The following is a 13,202-nucleotide window of genomic DNA, read 5'->3' on the forward strand; positions in this document are numbered from 1 at the left end:
AGATTAAGTAGATTTATTGTGGTGAACGTTTTGCAACATTTGTACAAATGTGGAATTACATTGTACACCTGAAACTATATAACGTTTTATGTCAATTAAATCTCAAAAAACATTTTACATTTTTTTCTCTTAGAAAAGTTCAGAGAACCAGACTCTAAAATAAGTAGGGTAATTCAGGCCTTACTGCAGGTAAAAATTATCTAAACCAATATTTAAATTAGTATTAGTTTTATATGGGTCAGTCATTCTTATGTAAAGGATAAAATGGCTTATGCTGGTTTTAAATAAAGTGCTAATACTCAATAGTTCACATTGTTTTTGTGGTATAGTAAGAAATGTATTTGGTCTTCAACTAGGTTCCTGGCACAGAGTTCCTAAGTGATAGGAACCTGTTTTTGTTATTCGTAACACTGAATCTATGGTAATGAGGTGACTCTGTTTGGGCTCCTACAGTCTCAGAATGGGATAGGTCACTAGAAAGAAATGATGAAGGGCTGGAATTATGAGCTACCCCCACTGACTTCAGGGAGTAAGGGGCTGCACACTAAGCTCTATGAAAACTCTTGAACAATGAGATCTGACAAACTTTATTGGTGAATGCATCCAAATCGGGAGGGTAGTGCATTCCAGCCCATGAGGACAGAAGCTTCTACATTTGGGACTCTCCCAGTCCTTGCCCTGTGTATCTCTTCACACGGCTATTCATCTGTATCCATTGTAAGTTCTTTTATAATAAACTGGTAAACATTAAGTAAATATTTCTCTTGAGTTCTTTGAGTGGCTCAACACATTAATAGAACCTGCAAGGTCAGGGGTGGTTATGGGAATCTCTGAGTTTATATCCAGTTGGTCAGAAGCAGGAGAACAACCTGTGGATTTGACTGGTGTTGGAAGCGAAGCAGTCTTCTGATACTGAATCTATAACTTGTGGGACCTGACACTATCTTCAGGTAAACAGCATCAGAAATGAATGAAATTTATAGGAAACCCAGTCACTGTCTGCTGACAACTGGAGAATTACTTGGTGTTGGAAAACACACAGAGAGTACTGAAACATGCTCCAAAATATATAAAGCTTGAACAATTTTTTAAACTGGAGTATTATTATTTCATTAATGACAAATTAACAAGTTGGAATTATGTTGGAAAGTAATTTTTATTATGGATTTTGAAACATACAATGGTACTAAAGTTCATATGGAAAATTATAGAGAAAAGTATCTGAAGGAGGATTAAGAAGAGATCAACTGTGACAGCAACACAAATTATAAAACTTTAATAATTACAAGAAAAAACAGAAAAGAGAACTTTTTTTTAGAGTAAATAGTGGTAAATGGATATGCAGATCAATGGAACTAAATATAAAATCCAGAAAGACCCCAAAACACATAAGAGAATAAGGATATTAAAAAAAAAAAAGAGACAGAATAAGGATATAAGACAGATCAGAAATAAATGGAAAAAAAGATCAGTCAATAAACAGTGCTGGAAAAATAAAAATAAAAAAAATAGTGCTGGGACAGCTTGAAAAAACTGAATTAGAGTCAAATACTTATAACAGGATAAAAACCAAATTCATCAAAAATTTAAATGCTTAAAACTAAATCTTACAAGAATTAGAAGAAATCATTGGGAAATAATAACCTTCGGGTGGGAAAGAACAGTCCATCATCCCAAATTCTGAGGTCATAAGAGAAAAAGATTAATTGCTTGATATTAAGAACAAAAAACAAAAACCTCTACATGACAATGCCCATTATAAGTTAAGACAAATAGCAAATTGGGGGAAAACATTTAAAACTCATATCACAGGGATCCCTGGGTGGCGCAGCGGTTTAGCGCCTGCCTTTGGCCCAGGGCGCGATCCTGGAGACCCGGGATCGAATCCCACATCGGGCTCCCGGTGCATGGAGCCTGCTTCTCCCTCTGCCTGTGTCTCTGCCTCTCTCTCTCTGTCTCTGTGACTATCATACATAAATAAAAAAAAAGAAAAAAAAAAAAGAAAAGAAAATCTAAAACTCATATCACAGACACAGGGATAATTTCTCTAACAGGGATCCCTGGGTGGCGCAGCGGTTTGGCGCCTGCCTTTGGCCCAGGGCACGATCCTGGAGACCCGGGATCGAATCCCACGTCGGGCTCCCGGTGGATGGAGCCTGCTTCTCCCTCTGCCTGTGTCTCTGCCTCTGTCTCTCTCTCTGTGTGACTATCATAAATTAAAAAAAAATAAAAATAAAATTAAAAAAATTTCTCTTCTAACATATAAAAAATTCCTACAAATTGATAAAAGACTAATAACTCCATAGCAAAATGGAAAACAGGATAGAAGACAGATTACAGGAAAGAAAAACATCTCTAAAAATGGCTCATCTTGGAGTTCCTGTGTGGCTCAGTCAGTTAAGCATCTGCTTTTGGCTCAGTTCATGAGACCTGTGTTGGGCTCCCTGCTCAGTGAGGAGTGTGCTTCTCCTTCTTCCCTTGCTCCTTTTCTCTCTCTCTCTCTCTAATTCACACACTGTCTCAAATAAAAAATATTTAAAAAAATTAAAAAATGGCTAATCTTTATGTTAAAACTTTCATCTAAAGATATGTTAGTAACATATATAGAAGTTACTTGGAAATAATATGACCAACATGAGAGAGCATTTGTGTTATCCTTGAATTAAAGTCTTTATTCTGAACCAATTTGCTTTGTTTTGACCTCAGTAGCATGTACAACCTATTAAAAAATCTCTAAGAAATGTATCAAACCAGCATTTTAATAACCTGCACTTAATCATAGAACTTATTTGAAATGGGAATAAGTAAACTTATTGGCTTATATTTTCAAATAAGGTAAATGAACTTATATCCAACCCTACCCTGACAGAAAACAGGAAATACAGTTTTTATGTAAGGAATATTGGTGAGGCCTATGACTCCAGGACAAAGACACAAGAGAGCAAAGATGAGGGCTGGGGCTGATGGACCTAATGAACTGGATAATCTAGCTAAGGAGATTTCCAGGCAGTGTTCAAGAGGCTGCCTGACTCCTGAGCAAGAGCGATTTCTTGAAAATTAAGTAGGACTGGGATATAAAACCGAGAAATATTCTGAGAAAAGAAAACAAAAAGACCAACAAGAAGGTGCATCATCATTAAATTTCAGAATACCAAAATTGTTTTCTAAAATTTACAATGGATCAGAAATCAAAAAGGCATTTGACACTTTGCAATAACGGAAGTCATATAGACAACAATATAGCAATATCCTCAAAATTGAGTGGAAAAGCACTTCAACTTAGAATCTGAACTATACTAACTATGAACTCTAAGGGGTAAAGATTTTTCGTTTCAAAATTTATCTTCTAACAATCTGCGGCATACTGTATTTTCAAAAAAATGGACACAGCAATATTTCTGGTCCCATACTCCCCCAGAACCTTGCCACTCCACCAACAAGAAGCCTATTTTTCCTTTCCTTGAATCTGATCAGGATATTGTAACTGCCCCCACAAACTGAATGCAGCAAAAATGACAGTGAATGACTTCAGCATCTAAGTCATAAAAGAAATATGACTTCCTCACAGCTCTTGATATGTTCATTCTGGGGATCACCATTATGTTGTAAGGAAGCCCAAGCCACAGAGAGAGGCCACGTGTAGATAGGTATTCCATCTGACATCCCCAGGTAAGGCCTCTGATGAGTAGGCTGAGAGCTCACTGATGAACCCTTCCTGAATTGATGATTAGTGGGCAAAATTCATGTGTTCAACGTTTTTAGCCAAAATTTTGCTAAACCTTAGTAGCCAGAACAGATTTTAGCACCTAGAAGTGGAAAGCTGCTGGTATTTAAAAAAAAGAAAAAAGAAAAAAGGAAAGAAAAGGAAAAGAAAAACCTAAAACATGGGAGTAGCTTTGGAACCTGACAGGTGAAAGCCAAATGCACCCTCAAAGAGAAGCCTGAGGGCCTGTGAGGATGCGCCAATGAGTACTGGCAGGAAAAGTGAGGAAAATGTTGGAATGGGAACTTTGTTATATATTAGTAGAAAGTTTACCAACACTGTTGGCTGCAATAACAGGGAAAGTAGAAAATATACAAGTATGACTCATTTAATTGTGCTTCACAGATACTGTTTCAAGATTGAGAATTTGTGGCAACCATGCATCAATCAAGTGCAGGGTGTAGCAGCAAGTGCTGATATAGAAGCTGCAGAAAGTTACCCAGAAAATCTAGCTAAGACAATTAATGAAGGTGGCTACACTAAACAAGATTTAATTATAACCCTAATTAAACAGCCTTCTATTGAAGAAGATGCCATCTAAAACTTTCATAACTGGAGAAGAGAAGTCAATGCCTGGCTTCAAAGGTCCAAAGGACAAGGTTACTCTCTTGTTGGGGGCTAATAGAGCTGGTGACCAAACTGAAGCCAATACTCATTGACCATACTAAAAATCCTAGGGCCTTTAAGAATTATGTTAAATCTACTCTGCCTATGTTCTATAAATGGGGAAAAAAAAAAGCATGGATGACAATACATCTGTTTATTACACAGTCTACTGAATGTTATAAGACCACTATCGAGATCTGTTCAGAAAAAAAAAAAGGTTCCCTTCAAATTCTGACTACTCATTAACAATCCACCTGGTCACCCAAGAGCTCTGATGGGGACCTACAATTAAGATTAGTGTCATTTTTGTGCCTACTACCATGATATATCTATTCCATAGGCCATGTATCAAGGAATAATGTCGACTTTCAGGTCTTATTAAAGAAATACACTTTGTAAGGCTATAGCTGCCAAAGACAGTGATTCCTTGGATAAACCTGGACAAAGTAAACTGAAAACTTTCTGGAAAGTATTTGCCATTCTAGACACCATTAAGAACATCTGTGATTTGTGGGAAGAAGTCAAACATGTAAGGAGTTGAGAAGCAATAGATACCAACCCTTATGGACAACTTTGAGGCATTCAAGATGTCAGTGGAGGAAGTAATTGCAGATGTGGCAGAAATAGTAAGAGAACTAAAATTAGAAGAGGGGCCTAAAGATGTGACTGAACTGTTGCAATCTCAGGATAAAACTTTAATGTAGTTACTTCTCAGGTTTGAGCAAAGAAAATGGTTTTTAAGACGGAATCTATTCCTGGTGAAGATGCTGTGAAGATTGTTGAAATGACAACAAAAGATTTAGAATATTCCATAAACTTAGTTGATAAAACAGCAGCAGGATTTAACAGCACTAACTTCAATTTTGAAAGAAGTACTACTGTGGATAAAATCAAACAGCATTGCATGCAACAGAGAAATCATTCATAAATGGAAGAGTTCATCAATATGGCAAACGTCACTGCTTTAAGAAATTGTCACATCATCCCAAACTTCAATAAACACCTACTCTGGTTTATCAGCAGCCATCAACATTGAGATAAGACCCTCTACCAGCAAAAAGATTACTACTCACTGAAAGCAAGCTCAGATAATGGTAGGCATTTCTTAGCAATTGACAATTTAATTTATGTAATTATTTTATTTTTTAATCTTTTAAGTTTTTATTTTAATTACCGTATAGTTAACATATAGCATATTAGTTTCAGGTGTACAACAGAGTGATTCCACAATTGATTCACCCCGTCCTCATCATGACAAGCACGCTCCATAATCCCCATCACCTATTTCACCTAACCCCCACCAACCTCCCTTTCTGGTTACCATCAGTTTGTTCTCTATAGTTAAGAGTCTGTTTCTTGTTTTGTCTCCTTTTTCTTTGCTTGTTACTTAAATTCCATATGTGAGTAAAATCATATGGTATTTGTCTTTCTCTGACTTATTTCACTTTGCATTATACTCGCCAGCTATACCCATGTCGTTGCAAATGGCAAGATTTCATTCTTTTTATGGCTGAATAATATTCCACTGTATATAGGTATCACTTCTCTATCCATTTATCTATTGATGGGCATTTGGGCTGCTTCCATAATTTGGTTGTTGTAAATAATGCTGCTATAAATGTAGGGGAGCATGTATCCATTTCAATCAGTGTTTTGTATTTTATGGGTAATTACCCAGTAGTGCGATTACTGGATCATAGAATACTTCTATTTTAAAATTTCTGAGGAACATCCACACATTTTTCCACAGTGGTTGCACCAGTTTTCATTCCTACCAATGATACAAGAAAGTTCCTTTTACTCTACATCCTTGCCAACATTTGTTTCTTGTGTTCTTCATTTTAGTCATTTTGATGGGTATGAGGTGTTAACCCTTTGTAGTTTTAATTTGCTTTTCCCTGATGATGAATGATCATCAGGGAACCATCTTTTCATGTGTCTGTTGGCCATCTGAATATCTCTGAAGAAATGTCTATTCATGTCCATGTCCAGTTTTCTGAACACTATTTCATGAAGACATTGCTGTTTTCCCATTGCCTATTCATTCCTACTTTAACAAAGATTAATTGACCATATAGCTGTAGGTTTATTTCTGGGTTTTCTATTCAGTTCTATTGATTTATGGGACTATTTTTGTGCCAGTACCATATGGTTTTTTCAAGATTGCTTTGGCTATTTGGGGTCTTTTGTGGTTCCATATACATTTTAGGATTGTTTGTTCTAGTTTTGTAAAAATGCTGTTGGTATTTCGATAGGGATTGTATTAAATCTGTAGAATGCTTTGGGTAGTATACATTTTAACGATATCTGTTCTTCTAATCCAGAAACATGGATTGTCTTTCCATTTCTTAGTGCTTTTTCAAATTCATCAATATTTTATTTAACAGAGAATAGGTCTCTCACCTCTTGGGTTAAGTTTATTCCTAGGTATTTTATTATTTTTGGTGCAATCGTAAATGGGACTGTTTTCGTAACTTCTCTTTCTGCTGCTTCATTATTAGTACATAGAAATGCAACAGATTTCTATACATTGATTTTGTATCCTGTGGCTTCACTGAATTTATTTACCAGTTTTAGTAGCTTTTTGGGTGGAGTTTTTAGGGTTTTCTATATATAGTATCATGTCATCTGCAAATAGTGAAAGTTTTACTTCTTCCTTACCAAACTGTATGCTTTTTATTTCCTTTTGTTGTCTGACTGCTGTGGCTAGAGTTTCCAATACTATGTTGAATAAAACTGGTGAAAGTGGACACTTGTGTAATGTTCCTGATCTTGGGGGAAAACTCAATTTTTCACCATTAAGTATAATCTTAGTTGTAGGTTTTTCATATATGGCCTCTATTATGTTGAAGTGTATTCCCTCTAAACCTACTCTGTTGAGTCTTTGTCATGAATGGATGTTGTGGTTTGTCAAATGATTTTTCTGCATCTACTGAAACAATTAGAGGGTTTTTATCCTTTCTCTGATATGTTGTATCATGGTGATTAACTTCATTTTGTTTTTAAAGATTTTATTTATTTATTCATGAGAGACACACAGAGAGAGGCAGAAGCAGGCTCCCCATGGGAGCCTGATGTGAGACTCAATCCCAGGACCCTAATATCATGACCTGAGCCAAAGGCAGATGCTCAACCACTGAGTCAACTCAGGTGTCCCAATGACTGACTTTTGAATATTGAATCACCCCTTGCATTCCGGTAATAAATCCCACCTGATTGTAGTGATGATTTTTTTTTTATTTTTATTTATTTATGATAGTCACAGAGAGAGAGAGAGAGAGAGGCAGAGACATAGGCAGAGGGAGAAGCAGGCTCCATGCACCGGGAGCCCGACGTAGGATTCGATCCTGGGTCTCCAGGATCACGCCCCCGGCCAAAGGCAGGCACTAAACCCCTGCGCCACCCAGGGATCCCTGTAGTGATGATTTTTTAAATGTATTGTTGGGTTTGGTTTGCTAGTATTTTGTTGAGGATTTTTGCATTTATATTTATCAGAGATACTGCCTTGAGTTCACTTTTTTTGTGGTGTCTGTATCTGGTTTTGTTCGCAGAATTATACTGCCCTCCTAGAACGAATTTGGAAATTGTCCTTCCTTTTCTACGTTTTGGAATTGTTTAAGAATAGGTAATAACTCTTCAAATGTTTGTCAGAATTTGCTTATAAAGCCAGCTGGTTCTGGACTTCAGGTTTTTTGGGGAGTTTTTTGATTACTGATTCAATTGCCTTGCTAGCCATCAGTCTGTTCAACCTTTCTGTTTCTTCCTGTTTCAGATTTGGTAGATTATATGTTTCTGGGAATTTATCCATTTCTCCTGGGTTGTCTCAATTTGTTGGCATAATTTTTCATAATATTCTCTTACAATTGTCTGTGTTATCTGTGGCCTTGGTTGTTATTTCTCCTCTCTCATTTGTGATTTTGTTTGAGTTCTTTCTCTTTTTCTCTTAATAAGTCTGGCTACAGGTTTATCAATTTTTGATTTTTTCAAAGAACCAGCTCCCGGTTTCACTGATCTGTTATATTGGTTTTTTTAGTTTCTCTATTATTTACTTCTGCTCTAATCTTTATTTTTTTTTTAAAGATTTTATTTATTTATTCATGAGAGAGAGAGAGAGAGGGAGAGAGAGAGAGAGAGGCAGAGACACAGGCAGAGGGAGAAGCAGGCTCCACGCAGAGAGCCTGACATGGGACTCAATTCTGGGACCCCAGGACCACGCCCTGGGCCAAAAGCAGGTGCTTAAACCGCTGAGCCACCCGGGCTGCCCCTGCTCTAAACTTTATTATTTCCTTCCTTCTACTGGTTTGCGGTTTTGTTGTTCTTTCTGTAGCTCCATTAAATGTTAGGTTGTTTGAGATTTGTCTTGCTTCATGAGATAGGTCTATATTGCTATAACCTTCCCACTTAGAACCACTCTTGCTATATCCCAAGGATTTTGAATCACTATATTTTTTTCATTTTTGTTTCCACGTAAGTTTTGATTTTTTTTTTTTGATTTCTCAGTTGACTAATTCATTTTTTAGTAACATGTTGATTTATTTCCATGTATTTGCTCTTTCCAGAGTTTTTCTTATGGTTGATTTCTAGTTTCTTAGTATTATGGTCAGAAAAGACGCATGGTATGAGTTCAATCTTTTTGAGTTTGTTGAGACTTGTTTTGTGACCTAAAATGTGATGTATTCTAGAGAATGTTCCATGTGCACTTGAAAAGAATATGTATTCTACTGTTTTAGGATGGAATGTTGCTAATATATCTGTTAAATTCATCTGGACCAGTATATCATTCAAAGTTTCCTTGATTTTCTCTTTGGATGGTATGTTCAATGATTTAAGTGGGAAGTCCCCTACTATTATTGTGTTACTATCATTTAGCTCCTTTATACTTGTTATTAACTGTTTATGTATTTAGGTGCTATGTTGAGTGCATAAATATGTACAATTATCATATCCTCTTGTTTGATTGCCCCTTTTATTATCATATAGTGTTTTTCTTTGTCTCTTATTTATCCTTGTCTTAGTCTCATTTGTCTAATATAAGTATTATTACTCTTTCTTTTGAGATCCATTTGCAAGGTAAATGTCTCTCCATCTTCTCACTTTCAATCTGTTGGTGTCTTTAGGGCTAAACGAATCTGCTGTAGGCAGCAGATAAATGGGTCTTTTTTAAAAAATTAATTCTGTCATCCTATGTCTTCTGATTGAAATGTTTAGTCCACTTACATTCAAAGTAATTATTGATAGTTACATATTTATTGCCATTTTATTACTTGTTTTGTGACTGTGTCTTTAGTTTCTCTCTAATCCTTTCTTCTCTTGCTCTCTTTCATGGTTTGCTGATTTTCTTTAGTGATACACTTGGATTCCTTTCTCTTTATTCTTTGTTTATCTATTACTGGTTTTGAATTTGTGGTTATCATTAGGTTTGTATAACATATCCATTTCGTCCCCAGATTAAGGGAAGTTATTATTTCTTCAAAAAAATTTTCTGCCCCCTTTTTCTCTCTCTTCTTTTTCTGGGATCCCTTCAGTGTGAATGTTATTATGTTTGATATAGTCACTGAATTCCCTAAGACTATTCTCAATTTGCATAAATTTTTCTTCTCTCATTTGTGCAGCTTGGTTACTTTCCAAAATTCTGTCTTCTGTATCATTAATTTGTCCCTCTGTTTCATCTATCCTGTTATTTATTCCATCAAGTAGATTTTAAATTTCATTCTTTGTGTTTTTCATCTCTAATTGGTTCTTTTTTCATCCTTTTAAGGGTTTCCCTGATGTCTTCTCCTCTTTTCTCAAGTCTAGTGAGTATCTTTATGATCAACACTTTAAATTCTCTATTGGACATATTACTTACATTCATTTCATGTAGCTCTCTGGCAGTGGTTTGGTCCTATTCTTTCACTTGAAACATATTTCTCTGTCTCATTTTGTTTATCTCTCTGTGTCTCTTTCTGTGTTAGGAAAGTCAGCTATACCAACTGCTCTTGAAGGTAATGCTTTATGTCTAAGAAGTCCTGTAGTGCCCGGCAGTGCAGCGCTCCCTGTTCCCCGGGACCTGCTGCTTCAGAGGGTGTCTTCTATGTATGTTGCATGTGTCCTATTGTGTTCTTGCCAGTTTTCCCTTCAGTTCAGTTTTCTGCAGTGGCTTTTTGCTCACTATGGGCTGTTTGGTCCCCAGCAGAGGTAGGGTGTACTGGTCTGTCTGCTAAGTAAGACCTGGAGCCTCTACTGTTGGGACTGGATCAGCTTAACCAGGCATGTACTTTTAAGAAGATGTACCTCAGACTTCTGTAGCACCTGCTACCACACCTGGTACAAGGACTGATGCCCTGCCAGATGTGTGGGTTGGGTGTCAAGGTGTTGGTGAGGGTTGTGCATGTCTTCTGAGGGATATACTATACTGCCAGGACTGAGGCAGTATGACTGGGGAGGGCAGATCCAATGCAGCACAGTAGACAAGGCTTGGTTTAAGAAAGTTAGGTAGGGAGTGTCAGTGCTGCACTGCTTCCCAAAGGTGGCTGTGTCTTTAAGCTGAGGTGCAGGGCAGAGAAATGCAGGTGCCAGCTCCTTTGTTCTAAGAGGCCTCTCTGAGATCTCTATCTCTCTTGACAAGCTCTGTGATGAGTAAATCACTGTCCCTTCCATGTGTCCCAGGTAGTTGTCAAATTGCTGATTCTATGCTGTACCTGCTCAGGCTGTTTGGTGTGCTGTCTCTTTAAGAGTGGGGGCTCCACTTCCTAAGGTCCTCCAGGCTCTCCCAGCACTGAGCCTGCAGATTTTTAGAATTCTAGGCTTTAAGTCTCCTTGGTTTTAAGAACTCACAAAATTCAACCCCTCTTGCTTTCAAAGCCAGATGTTATGTGAGTTCCTTTTTCCCTTGTAGGCTTCCTTGCATGATTATGTCCAGAGACAGCTATAGGCTGTCCAGAGATGGCCATAGTCTGTTTAGGTCTCAAATCACATCTTACCTTCTTTGATGTGGCCTCTTCTCTACCTTTGCTCGTGCAGTTCACCCTGACAGTCTTCAGGTCATTTTCTGGATTATGTATGCTGATGTGAATGTTATCTAGTTGTACTCATGGGACAAGGTAAGCCAGGGTCTTCATACTCCACCACTTTCACCTCTCTCCCCTCATGTGCATATTTTTTTAAACAACACTATTACATACTTAATAGACTACAGTATAGTCTAAACATAACTTTTATATGCACTGGGAAACCCAAAAATTCATTTGATTCACTTTACTGTGATTTTCACTTTATTATGGTAGCCTGGAACAGAATCCATAGTATGCCTGTACTTATTGAATTAGATGATCTAGGGATCCCTGGGTGGCGCAGTGGTTTGGCACCTGCCTTTGGCCCAGGGCGCGATCCTGGAGATCCGGGATCGAATCCCATATCAGGCCCCTGGTGCATGGAGCCTGCTTCTCCCTCTGCCTATGTCTCTGCCTCTCTCTCTCGCTCTGTGTGACTATCATAAATAAATAAAAATTAAAAAAAAAAAAAAAAAAGAATTAGATGATCTAGCTAAGGAGTCCAGGCAGTATTAATGGTACCCCTTACTTCTAGTTGGCTATAGTAAAACCTGAGAGAAGAGAGAAAAAGAACTGCTAAAAATAAAGAGAGAAGATCTCTTGGATTTAAAAAGAAAAATGTCTCTCATTCCTAGCTTCTCTAAAGTTTTCAAATTAAGAAAGAGCTTCAAAGAGAAGATGAAACCCAAGATGGGCTAGAAGATTCTTTGTTAATTCCTCTGAAGAAAACTGAGGCAGTGCCTTAGAGAACTGTCTAGCCAGACAAAAGGCTTCCTAGGGCTTCTAAGAAATTTAAGGGAGCCTAAAGGCTTATTTTGTAGACTTGTGGGTATTAGTTTTGTCTAAAGAAATGGATGAAAAGTGGATTCATAAGAAAACTACAAATATTTTTAAGTAATTGTATCATCTTGGTCTAAAAGGGATAGAGACAATATCAAATGAAAAGAGGCCTATGGACCCTTAACTTCTACAGAAGAGAAAGCAGGCTGAAAAAACTACTCATCTGCAAATAAGGGCTACATTTTACAGAAAGAAAGCTGATTCAGAAGGCAATATGAAAAACCCAGAATTACTCCATCAAGAATCATTTCCAGAAAGTGAAATTAATTCCTTATCAAAGAAATGGCAACATCTGCCCAGCTGGATTCAGAACTGCTATGGCCCAGTGGCTCCTGCATAGCTTCCATTTTCGCTCTTTTTCAGTGGAAGGGCCTAGAGTAGTTTTCCTAGGCCTATGAACTGCCCTATGATAGGTGTGTGGGGGACAGTTACCTGTTACCCTGTCTCTTTAATTCACTTGTCTTCATACCAAAAAAGACTGTACTTGAGGAACATACCCAAGAAACCTCATCTGTACCTGAATTTGACTCAGATACTTAAACCCCAGACCCTCAACATAGCCTGATTCTTTTTTTTTTTTTTTTTTTTTGATTCTTTTTTTTTTTAACGTGAGCCTGATTCTGTAATGTGACAGAGTCTGGAAGTTTCAGGGGAAGGAGCTGAGCACATTTTTGCACATAAGAGAGAAGTAAATTCTTATTGCCAGGATTGTGATAGATTGTATTTTCCCAAATTTCCATAGATAGACTTCTTGACCTTTGCCTCTCTATTAAGAGATGTAATCTATTTCCTCCTCTTTGAACCTAGGTGGGACTTTGTGACTAACTTAAAGTGCCAGACAGGAAAGTTAAGAGAACCTTTAGAGGATTTCAGTCCCTAGACTTCATGCCACAACAGCTAATACAAAAAGTGTAAGAAAAATAAATTATCTCCAGTAGTCTCTAACCAAACTGCAGATTCAC

General features: G+C 37.3%; 1 protein-coding gene across 2 annotated transcripts in view; it reads right to left on the reverse strand.

The window, feature by feature from the left end:
* VPS37A (VPS37A subunit of ESCRT-I) overlaps nucleotides 1-13,202 on the reverse strand; it is a 50,990-nt gene that overhangs the window by 15,346 nt on the left and 22,442 nt on the right. The window lies entirely within an intron of this gene.

Source organism: Vulpes lagopus, chromosome 4, assembly GCF_018345385.1.
Source record: "Vulpes lagopus strain Blue_001 chromosome 4, ASM1834538v1, whole genome shotgun sequence".
NCBI classification, from domain to species: domain Eukaryota; kingdom Metazoa; phylum Chordata; class Mammalia; order Carnivora; family Canidae; genus Vulpes; species Vulpes lagopus.